The following is a 12,613-nucleotide window of genomic DNA, read 5'->3' on the forward strand; positions in this document are numbered from 1 at the left end:
ATTATATACATTTATCTCACTTGTCAAATAGGAAAACCTCGTTTCAAGAGGAAAATAATTTAGGAATGCTCTAAGTAGTAGGGGCATAATTTGAAAGTAGGCAGAATCACGTCTTTAAAAGCTAGCAGAGTAATTGTTGGTGGATTTCTTCATCATTTCATTGCCCAAGCTCCACGAGAGATGACCCAAAACAAAAGAAAGAAAGTAATTAGGCATCTGACGCTTAAAGTTTGGTAACCATGAGAAATCAGTGTCAACTTTAAAAACCACATAGAATGATTCCAGGGTTTCTGATTTTGCCTCTCCAAGCTCAGCCAGTCTCCCCCCACCCCTCTCTGTGGTGCCTAGGTGACAAAACACCTCACAAAAGCAACTTCCGGAAGACATCGTTTGTTTTGGATCCCTGGTTAGGGGAGGGGCTGAGGGCAGAATTGTGAAGCAGCTGCAGCCAATGGGCAAAGGGCTGGTAAGGCGTTCACTTCCTCCTTCAGTCTTTCTTGTGGCTTCGCGCGCTCAGGTTCCCACCAGGCCTTCCTTGCTCAGTTAACTATTTCTGGAAACATGTTCCCAGATACACCCGAACATCCATGGTGATTCTAAGTCTAATAAGGTAGATAATGGGGAGTACCAACAAGGGGTGACAAAACAGATGAAGGGAAAACATTTCTTTATCCACCTTCCTTCCTATCCTTATTTGCTACCTCCAGTTTCTGGTTGCCAATAGTGGTGCCCTTCCACACACGACTCCTGTCCTCCCTGATCTCTCTCTGTCTCTCTCTGTCTCTCTGTCTCTCTCTCTCTCTCTCTCTCTCTCTCTCTCTCTCTCTCTCTCTCTCTCTCTCTCTCTCCCCCATCTCTGGAACTTCCTTCCCTTCTCCTCTCTACTTTGGTAATGACACAGGACTGCCACTGTTGCTATCTCTGAAAGCCTCTTCAGCTCTTTTACTCTTACCAACATGCTTGCTCTTTATGATGTAAACAATTTATTAATTACACTAGGCTTAATGGAAACATCAATGGTTTTGTTCTCTTTCTTGTCAGGTCCCTAATTTCAGAACAAAAGTCTGGATGGGAAGACAAACTCAATTAACGAACTGATGACATTTTTTCAGTAATAGAGATGTTGAAGGCAAGGTTTTTAACAACTCTCTGTCTGTGTGTGTGATGATGGCAGGCCAAACAAGAAGTCGCCTAATTGTATAGAGGACAAGGCAGGAATTCCCAGGGATCACCTCTCAGGAATGATATCCAAACTGGAAAGATTTCTTCATACAATCTTTACTGGGTACTGTCAATCATAGCCAGAGACTCAAAGAAAATAAACATGTTGATCAGTGAAAATCCTAGAAGACACTAAACACAAGCATTGCTGTTCTTTAGAGGGGAGGTGGTGATAGATCTAGGAACAAAGTTAGGAAAGAGCGTGATAAAATTATAAACTGCTTAACCACACAGGCTAACAGTCATGGAAAAACCCATGTCATGTTAATAGCAACACTGGCATGTTATGTGAACATAACATTGCTGGTACCACTTAAATTCTCAGTTCTTCCAGAGTGTGCAAGGGCTTCCTCTCCAAGCCACAAGTCTGAAATTCATGAGATTTTGTATTGGACACTGCTTGACAAGGGCACAGTAGCGTTTTCTTTTCCAGTAGAAGAATTTCATCTTCTAAATCTATTATAACTGGACAATGAAACTTGCTGAGCTGGCTAGAGTATGAACACATGTAACTGCTTACATTCCTATGTGGGTGTGAAAAGTTGGAGGAGAAAATTACTTTCACCACACTATACCAAGGCAACTCTTATAACAGAAAACACTTAACTGCGGGCTTGCTTATAGTCTATGCATATTAGTCCATTTTCGTTATAGCAGGGAGCATGGCAGTATATAGGCAGGCATGGTGCTGGAGCAGTAGCTGAGAACTTTATATCCCAATCCATAGGTTGGCACAGGTCAAGAGAGAGAGAGACAGATAGAGAGAGACAGAGACAGAGAGACAGAGCTTGGTCTAAATTTTTGTCTCCCCCCCAACCCCTGGTCTAAATTTTTGAAATGTCAAAGCTTAGCTCTAGTGGCACAACTCCCCCAACAAGGCCACACCTCCTCTAAGAAGACCACACCTCCTTTAAGAAGACCATACCTCCTCTAGGAAGACCACACCTCCTCTAAGAAGACCACACCTCCTCTAAGAAGACCACACCTCCCAATTCTTTTCAACAGTCCACAGCTGGGACCCAAGCATGAAAACTTATGCGTCTGTGGAGGCTGATCTCATTCAAACAACCACACCTTCTTTAAAAATGTATAGGTATGTAATCTGATTTCTATTTGAGATATTTTGTATTTATAGGCCTCTAGTAGGTAATGCCTACTTTCACAGCAGGAGGTGTGACACACATGTCCTTAAGAGACAGAGGGTTCTAGAGCATCATGCTACCATAGAGAAGGGCACAGCCTAGTAATAAGGAAACTGAAGCACTGTGGCTGACATTCTCTAGTGTTACATGGTTACCCTGAGTAGCCCCACTGATCTTACAACATGTCTTTGGTCACTAAAATGATAGGTACACTAGTGTGATGTAATCATTCTGCCTTAACTCTGATAGGTACGATGAAATATTATTGAGATTTCCCCAGGGCCATGGGGCTATTCTGGCATACACACTGTGAAAATACTCCAAGGGAAAAACCTCAGCACATATCCTAATTTCATGATCTTTGCCAAACTTTTTTGAACATCCTATTTAAAAGATCTTTAGATAGGAATCAGTATTCCCCTAAGAATTTGTACAGGCCACTTCCAGAAGGAAGGGAAGGTTCTCCTTGTTAAGAAAATTGTAGAAGCAGTTGACAGCTATCATCCTTGAAAATCTGATTTTCTTCATAAGAAAAATAACATTTATAGAATATGGACATTCAAGATTGTAACCTAAAATAATTTGCTACCTAGCCTCTTGAGTGAGTTTGTCAGTACAATTAAAAAGTGCTAATTAGGGAAGATTGGTTAAAACATTACATGAACCTCTTCCTGTCCCCTGGGTCTCCAAGTTGACGAATCTTGAAGCACAGTAGCTCCCTCTGCCTCTTATTCCTTGCTTCTCAACTCTCTGAATTTGTATTACAGAATTCAACTTTACTACTCTAGTAGGCTTGCAAAAGAAAACACTAAACAATTTTCTGGATGTGATAGCACTTACCTATAAATAATCCCAGCACTCTAGAGGCTGAAGTAGGAGAATTGTTGTGAATGTGGAGTCAACCTGGGTTGGCCAAACAAATGTAACTGAAGAGAAGAGTTTTCATTCCACCCACTTACAAGTTCTTTCTTCAATCTCCTTGGATAAAGATAAACGTATACTCAGGCTTGGTTTTGGCAGAGATGGCCTCTGATTTAGTTCCTGACAAGGATTACCAGGACATACACATATGAAATGTATCCTTATGATAATCACAAACTGTATGAAGAGGATACTTTCCATGCAGTGACTGCGGTCATCACTATGCTTAGTGTGCCAGCATCCATCCATTCATAACTTTTACTAAGAGAAGTCAGTTACACTGTGTTGCTCTGTTGAAGGCAGCAGGTTCTAGCTTCTCTTCAATAGACTTGTTAATCTAAAGGAGATAATATACCAAAGACTGACATCAAGAGATACATTTTCTAGGTTTCTGAAAGTAGACCTATCTTATTTGTATTTCTCAGGTTTATCATAGTTATTCAAGCTATTTGTCTATTATTAGAAGAGGGAGGGTGTGTACCTAATAAAGTCACTTTTAATTTTCCAAAAGTTTCTTTCAGAATATATAGCACTAAGAAGTAATTTGTATTCACCTATCTTTCTGAGAATAAAAGCCATGCGGCTACCTTAGTTTTTGACTTCTTATAGTGTGTATAACTGTATTGGCACGTCACAGGGACATTGTATCTCCTTTTATTCTTAATTATGCAATTCTTTACGTTTATCTCTTTGAAAACTAGATTTACCATGTTTGTATTTGTTGCAATACACACTCAGGTAATCAAATGAATATGTAAATGTATGTAGAATTACTTGTTGAGAGAAAATCCTAAGATATTTTCTTTCTTCTCTAAATCAAGACTCTCCAGTTCCTTCATGTACAAAGCAACTCATGCCGTACAAAGGTAGTCTAATATCAAATCTAAAATATACATGAAGTCAAGCATTCTGATTGATAGCTGGCATCGAGGCTGAAGTCTCAGTCCTACACCATACCTGTCTACTGACACATCATTCCATTAGTCCTCTTAGGAATGTTCATGACTCTTAGAAAATCCTTAAGTCATATCAATTTTTTTCTTTAGTACAGTGTACTGTGTGCTACCAAGGTTAGACCATTATCAAATTCTGTGACTGAGCTCTCAGTGTTGATCCTAAAATCAGTACAGATGATCCTTATACAAGTGTCCTTTCAATGACTGTTCTATTTATGTTACCACATAAAGGGAATTGATTAAGGTAAGTGTTGTAGTTCGATGAACCGTAAAACTTTTGGCTGTCAAGGCATTAAAACATCCATAAATAGATTTAGGTTATCTATGCATATGTGTGTTCTAGGCAAGCAAAAATAAAGAATATTTCAAAGAATACAGATTTTTTGCCTTAAATGTGTGTGCCTGTATGTATGTACATATGTATTGTATATACATGTGTGTGCATATATGCATATATGCATTTAAATGCATATATGTGCATAGCAATTTTTGGTGCAGGATCTCATGCACTCTAGCATATCCTCTAACTCCCTTATGTAGTTGAGGGTGATATTGAACTCCAGGTCTTCACTTTCTAGCCCTCAAAAGGCTTATATTATAGGCGTGTACCACCACATGTAGCTTATATTGTTTCTTCTTAAGGATACCTTTTTTCTCAAGCTTTAAACTTCACTCTTAAAGTCTTTACTTTTTTATTCATAGCTATGAACATCTGCACACACATTGCCATGTGTAAGAACATATACATCCATATCTATCTATCATCTATCTGTCTATCTATCTATCTATCTATCTATCTATCTCTATCTTTTCACACACACACACACACACACACACACAATTTGTTAGGTAAGTGTTTAAGTATGGGCATATTATTTCCTAACTCCCCTTTCACTTAACAATGCGATCTGGCTATTACTTCACAAAAGTATATAAACAGACTTAATTCTTTTTTCATAGGATTCTTCACTGTATGGACAGAAGAGTTTTTTCAATTGTCGATATGTTGCTGGGTTGCACTTGAGCACTTCTGTCATACTAGTGTACTTTATTACATGGTCCACTCTCTTTCTTAGTGTTCTTCATGTGAAATATTGTATTTCCCATTGCAATTTTTCTATAATTTCATCCTTGTGAAAATTGTAAAGGGATGAGGATGTACATACTCAGCTTGCTCAGGGTCCTAGGTTTGTGCCCTAGAACTACAAAAAAAAAATGTCCTAAGAAAGACGCTGTTGGGTATTAAATGTATGCATGTCCATTGAAATTATTTAAATGACAGTGATTAACATCATATATCAACTTTCTTGGTTTCTTTCAATGTGTGTATTTTGTACTCTTTCTGTCATAATGAATACTGTTGAATGAGCTTGCCTGTATTTGGTTAGAGTGTTTTGGCCAATCCTTGAAACAAAAACACTCATCTGTATTATTTTCTTTAAGATTTATAGAATGGTTACTTCCTTCTCCACCAATTTAAAATAATTTCCCTTTATTACTTATAATCCTATAGCATATCTTTGTGTATATCTTATAAATACAAGTCAATTGCCAAATTTTATGTGTACATCTATGTGAATATTCATGTACATGCATGCCTCTGTGTGTGTGCCTGTGTGGGTGTGGTGTGCTGTGTGTATGCAGTATATCTGTGTGTGCGTGTGGTATGTGTATGTCTGTGAGTGTGGTGTGTCTCTGTGTGGATGTGGGAGGTGTCTCTATCTGTTTTATGCATTTAACTCTCTGTGTCTTGTGTGTGTGGTATATGTATGTCTGTATCTGTGGTGTGTATATGCCTGTGATATGTTTATGTGTGTGTATTTACGTGTGTGTTTGGTTATATAAGTGTGTGTTGCATGGGTGGATGTGTGCTTGTGTGTAGCATGTACATATCTCTGTGTGTCTCTGTATGTGGTGTGTATCTGTGTATGTGATATATCTATGTGTGTATCTATGTTTGGTGTGTGTGTCTTTGTATATGTGTGCCTGTGTGTATACACATGCATGCCTGTGTATGTGTGTGCTTTTGCATTTGATTTTGTGTGTTTGTATGTGTATGGTGTGCACCTCTTTGTCTCCAATTGTAGGGCATGCTATAATGGTGGTAGAAATACATGATGGAGGAGGTTCGTCACCACATGACAAACAAAGCAGAGAATAGGATGAAAATGCCAAGCATAAGACATCCTTTAGACCTCACTGCACTAACCAAGTTCCTTTAGCTGGAGCCAACTTCTGCACTCTGGGATAGTGCCTCCAGCTGAAGTTTTGTGCTTTTTACTTGCTTCACTCTCTATTTTATATTGTTTGAATTTTGCTCTTTGATACAGTTTTTCCCTGTCCTAGAACTCATTATGTAGATGAGTCTGGCCTCCTCACTTTGACTTTATCACAAAAGTCTACCCAGCTTCCTTGTGGTTTCCAGTAGACATGACTCACAGAAGACCTTATGATGTTCCAACATGTCTTCCTCAGTGTCACTGAGTGTTTAAATGTGACATCACTAATCAAAAGAGAGAAAGTATGTACAGGACTTGGGAAGGAGAACAAAGAAGGAAGTGTCACAGTTATATTTTAATTTAAAAAATTTAAGCTCTATTAGGTCATCTTAGAACATACAAGACAGTTTGGTATCCACCGGAATGCTTTTTCTTCCCCTCTCCCTTTGTGTGTGTGTGTGTGTGTGTGTGTGTGTGTGTGTGTGTCCATATTTAAATTTTCAAATTTCAATATCAGGTATCTTCCTTGATGTTTCTCCATCTTAGGCTTTGAGACAGATCACTCACTGAATGTGGTGCTCACGGATTTAGCTAATCAGACTGGCTTTTGAGATCCAGGGATCATCCTGTCTGCGTGCCATCCTGCTTAGGTTCCAGGGTTGTAGACTGCACTGACCAACCCAGATTTTCAACGTAGTGAGAATTGGATTTTTTTTATGGCAAGGCCAGGAGCTACTGTATTTAGTTACAGAGTCCAAACACAGGGGTCCAAAGTCCACAGACAAGTCCTTGGTAATCTAGGAATTTCTTACCTAAATGGAATTTTTTAGTCATGGTTCTTGTCATTATGGGGTAGGGTTGAAGCCAAATTCTTTTTTTTTTTCTTTTTTATTAACTTGAGTATTTCTTATTTTCATTTCGAATGTTATTCCCTTTCCCGGTTTCCGGGCAAATATCCCCCTAATCCCTCCCCCTCCCCTTCTTTATGGGTGTTCTTTTTTTTTTTTTTTTTTTTTATTAACTTGAGTATTTCTTATATACATTTCGAGTGTTATTCCCTTTCCCGGTATCCGGGCAAACATACCCCTCTCCCGTCCCCTTCCTTATGGGGGTTCCCCTCCCAACCCTCCCCCCATTGCCGCCCTCCCCCCAGCAGTCTAGTTCACTGGGGGTTCAGTCTTAGCAGGACCCAGGGCTTCCCCTTCCACTGGTGCTCTTACTAGGATATTCATTGTTACCTATGAGGTCAGAGTCCAGGGTCAGTCCATGTATAGTCTTTAGGTAGTGGCTTAGTCCCTGGAAGCTCTGGTTGCTTGGCATTGTTGTACATATGGGGTCTCGAGCCCCTTCAAGCTCTTCCAGTTCTTTCTCTGATTCCTTCAACGGGGGTTCTATTCTCAGTTCAGTGGTTTGCTGCTGGCATTCGCCTCTGTATTTGCTGTATTCTGGCTGTGTCTCTCAGGAGCGATCTACATCCGGCTCCTGTCGGTCTGCACTTCTTTGCTTCATCCATCTTGTCTAATTGGGTGGCTGTATATGTATGGGCCACATGTGGGGCAGACTCTGAATGGGTGTTCCTTCAGTCTCTGTTTTAATCTTTGCCTCTCTCTTCCCTGCCAAGGGTATTCTTGTTCCCCTTTTAAAGAAGGAGTGAAGCATTCACATTTTGATCATCCGTCTTGAGTTTCATTTGTTCTAGGTATCTAGGGTAATTCAAGCATTTGGGCTCATAGCCACTTATCAATGAGTGCATACCATGTATGTCTTTCTGTGATTGGGTTAGCTCACTCAGGATGATATTTTCCAGTTCCAACCATTTGCCTACGAATTTCATAAAGTCGTTGTTTTTGATAGCTGAGTAATATTCCATTGTGTAGATGTACCACATTTTCTGTATCCATTCCTCTGTTGAAGGGCATCTGGGTTCTTTCCAGCTTCTGGCTATTATAAATAAGGCTGCAATGAACATAGTGGAACACGTGTCTTTTTTATATGTTGGGGCATCTTTTGGGTATATGCCCAAGAGAGGTATAGCTGGATCCTCAGGCAGTTCAATGTCCAATTTTCTGAGGAACCTCCAGACTGATTTCCAGAATGGTTGTACCAGTATGCAATCCCACCAACAATGGAGGAGTGTTCCTCTTTCTCCACATCCTCGTCAGCATCTGTTGTCCCCTGAGTTTTTGATCATAGCCATTCTCACTGGTGTGAGGTGAAATCTCAGGGTTGTTTTGATTTGCATTTCCCTTATGACTAAAGATGTTGAACATTTCTTTAGGTGTTTCTCAGCCATTTGGCATTCCTCAGTTGTGAATTGTTTGTTTAGCTCTGAACCCCATTTTTTAATAGGGTTATTTGTTTCCCTGCGGTCTAACTTCTTGAGTTCTTTGTATATTTTGGATATAAGGCCTCTATCTGTTGTAGGATTGGTAAAGATCTTTTCCCAATCTGTTGGTTGCCGTTTTGTCCTAACCACAGTGTCCTTTGCCTTACAGAAGCTTTGCAGTTTTATGAGATCCCATTTGTCGATTCTTGATCTTAGAGCGTAAGCCATTGGTGTTTTGTTTAGGAAATTTTTTCCAGTGCCCATGTGTTCCAGATGCTTCCCTAGTTTTTCTTCTATTAGTTTGAGTGTGTCTGGTTTGATGTGGAGGTCCTTGATCCACTTGGACTTAAGCTTTGTACAGGGTGATAAGCATGGATCGATCTTCATTCTTCTACATGTTGACCTCCAGTTGAACCAGCACCATTTGCTGAAAATGCTATCTTTTTTCCATTTGATGGTTTTAGCTCCTTTGTCAAAAATCAAGTGACCATAGGTGTGTGGGTTCATTTCTGGATCTTCAATTCTATTCCATTATAGGCAATTAACCAACTGAGCCATCTTCCCAGCTTTCCCTCTTGTGCACATATAGACACAATGTCACTATACACAGTTTTCTCCCATCAGTTTTGTTGGTTATGCTATGCCTATGAGCATAGAGAAATTTCACCCATGCTCTATTCCTTAAAGTCACTGTCTTTGTTTATTTGTTTGTTTGCTTTTTTTTTTTTTCGGAGCTGGGGACCGAACCCAGGACCTTGCGCTTGCTAGGCAAACGCTCTACCACTGAGCCAAATCCCCAACCCCTCTTAAAGTCACTCTCAATCTTAGTTCTACGACAGAACAGGTTTATAAAGCTCTAAGCCCTAAATTGATATTTCTCTTATATTTTGCTTTCGGAGGTTAATTCTCTATTGAAATATCAGTACAATTTTATGAAAGATTTTCTTATAGTTAAAGAAAATAAAACTTTTCCTAGATCTCAAATTAACACACCTTGACCATCTCTCAAGACACATTACTATCCCTCTTTGTTTAACCTGCATTTAAGGGAAAAAAATTAAACAACCAATATTACTTGCCTTGAATTTCCTGGCAATCCACTTATCCAGCCTAAGTGAATGTATAGTTTTAATATTAAATGATGTATTTTCCATGACCCTGACCCAGGGAGAAATGTAAGATTATGTGTATGGATGCGTTATGACAATCATTTACTGAAAACAGTGAATGGTCAAAAGTGAGCTTATTTAAAAAAATATCTGTCATAAATATTGGAAACAGAATGCGGATATTGATTGGCAATGGTATATTTGCAGTACTAAATGTTCTGGGGTCAATATGAATAAATGATTTAATTTGTTCTGAAGCTCAGTTAAAATTTTTTATAAAGCATCACTCACACCTTCCTCGTGAGATACTTTCTATGCTTAATAATAAATACAGAGCAAAGTCCTTCGTTAGTGAGAGCGAGACACCAGGGAGACGTGGGAACAAGATAGACTCACACGTCAGACAAGACACAGCAAAAGAGACAGTTTGACCACAGTGAGGCTGGAAAGACATATAGACACACAACAGCTAGAAACCATAAAGTCCAGACAGATGGAAAACACAGCAGTAGAGAACGCAAACTTGGCCTTGTTGTTGGTCAATAATACCAAAGGGAAGCGCTTGTGCGCTAGTGGGAGAGCAATACATTTCTGGGCCTCTTAGGTGATGCTTTGAGCATTTAAATGATGCATACCGGATTCGCTCAATCCAGCTTCATAATAATAGTAATAAAAACACAACCATGTTTCTATGTCCTTTACAGCTGATGGTCAGTTTGGGTAGATATGAAATAAATGCTCAACTTTAAGTATTTTTATATACTTCTAAAAAAATGGCGACTATAATGGAACACATGATATTGGATTATTTACAGTGTGTTGCCATGTCTTCCTGATGATATCTCTTGCAGAAGGGTCTCTACAAACAGCAAACGACAGCCTCTACAAACAACAAACGACAGCCTCTACAAACAACAAACGACAGCCTCTACAAACAACAAACAACAGTCTACAGATCCTCTGTTAATAAATAGATGCAGATTTTTTCAAACAGTGCCTTCTGATCATTTTCCCTTTCTTTCCTGTCTGACTTGATGTCCTCTCCATCACAAACAAACAGACAAAAAAAAAAACACCAAAGCCAAACCACTGAGAGAGACAGTGACAGCATGTACAAGTTCAGATCGGACAAAAGGCCAACATAGAGAGGGGGTAAGTATAAACAGAATCAAAGTGCTACCCCAAATCAAAAAGCTATTTGTAATTGATACCTCCTGGGAAAGGGAACCATCAATTGTCTACAATACACTATCACTCTCTATATAAATATTGACTTCACTCCAGGGAAGTCCCCTGTCCAGGAGTATTTGGGCAACATAAACAGACACCAATTTTTGTATGTATGTGTGTGGATGTGTTTTTTGTTGTTGTTTCATTTGTTGTTATTTTGTTGTATTGACTTCTGTTATTGTTTGTTTACATATTGTTTTTAATGTAAAGAATGATTTGAGTTTCTCAAAGGCAGTGAAACCATGAATACTGTGTCCAAAAAAAAAAAGCTAATAATGTAAAAGTTATTTTCTAGCTATGTCTAAACAACAATAACAAAAACAAAACTTACTATTAGTGCATTTTTCTAAACATCATACAGATTGACTATTTCAAAAATTAAAATCAACAAATCAAGATGGGTCATTAAATAATAAATATGTTACTTTGTAAATAGTTGGGCTACAATATAAATTTTCAAGTAGTCAAGAAAATATTTCATAATGCGTTAATTATACTAAGCTCTAGTTCATCTCATTTCTTGAACAAGTCAAAAGTATTAAGTTAATCAGAAGTTTTAACAATAGCTAATGTTTTGCAGTGGTTTTCTCTTTCTGTGCATGTGTGTACATAGGCATGTTTGCATGTAGATACATGTATTCATGTGCATGGGCATGTATGTATGTTGCATGGGTGAACCCTAAGTGTGCTTCTCACTCAGGTGCCATATACTGTTCTTTCAGATGAGGTTTCTCCCTGGACTGGGCTTTGTCAGATTGGCCATGGTGGCTGTCGAATGAGCTGCAGGAATAAACCTGCCTCCTTAGTGCTGGCATCACAGGGCAGGCCACCATGCTTGGCTTCTTGATGTGGGTTCCAGATATTGCGTGGCAAACACAATCACTTTAGTTATTTAACTCTCTCCCCAGCCTCCTTATATCTGTTTTCAAAATGAAAAACTGCTAGAGTAGAAAATTATGTCTGTAATCCTGTAATTGGTTGTAAATGCCTAGAAGAGACCTGTTGAGCTCACGACAGATTCTGAATCACACAAACATTACATTTTGGTGCTTGCTCTCCCTGTAGTGTTAGACAGGGGGATGTTAAAGAATTCCAGTTCCAGGGAGGTGAGAAAATTTTAGCTTATGACTGCTCTAAGGACAGCAGTTGTTCTTTTTTTATAAAGCTGAGAAGGTAGAAAGTTGCTTCAACGACTGACGTGCGCTGCACATTTTAAAGGGAATTAGTGGAAAGCCAACAGGAAGAATAAAAAACTGGTCACAGCATGGCATGAAAAAGACTCGGGAGAGCCTCAGAGAGCTAGTCCCTGAGTAACGCAAACAGGAAAGACCCACACTCCTTCAGTGCTAAGGTTCTACAGGCAGAGTCCTAGACCTTCAATAGCTCATTTCACTCTCACATGACCCCTGCAAGTGGCTATCATTATATAAGAGGTTGGAATTTAAATGACAAGTCCAGGGTCACAAACTAGTAAATAGCAGAGCTGGGA

At 39.1% G+C, this 12,613-nt stretch overlaps 1 long non-coding RNA gene across 2 annotated transcripts; it reads left to right on the forward strand.

Moving 5' to 3' along the window:
• Nucleotides 1-433: 433 nt before the first annotated feature.
• Nucleotides 434-10,880, forward strand: LOC108352955 (uncharacterized). Of its 2 annotated transcripts, none has more exons than XR_015639145.1 (3): nt 434-610; nt 1,042-2,314; nt 10,710-10,880. It is a non-coding gene; the product is annotated as an uncharacterized LOC108352955 (long non-coding RNA). The 2 variants fall into 2 exon arrangements; XR_015639144.1 differs by having other exon boundaries at nt 10,746-10,880.
• The last annotated feature ends 1,733 nt before the right edge of the window (nt 10,881-12,613 follow it).

The sequence above is a fragment of the Rattus norvegicus genome, chromosome 15, assembly GCF_021556685.1.
Source record: "Rattus norvegicus strain SHRSP/BbbUtx chromosome 15, alternate assembly SHRSP_T2T, whole genome shotgun sequence".
NCBI lineage: Eukaryota > Metazoa > Chordata > Mammalia > Rodentia > Muridae > Rattus > Rattus norvegicus.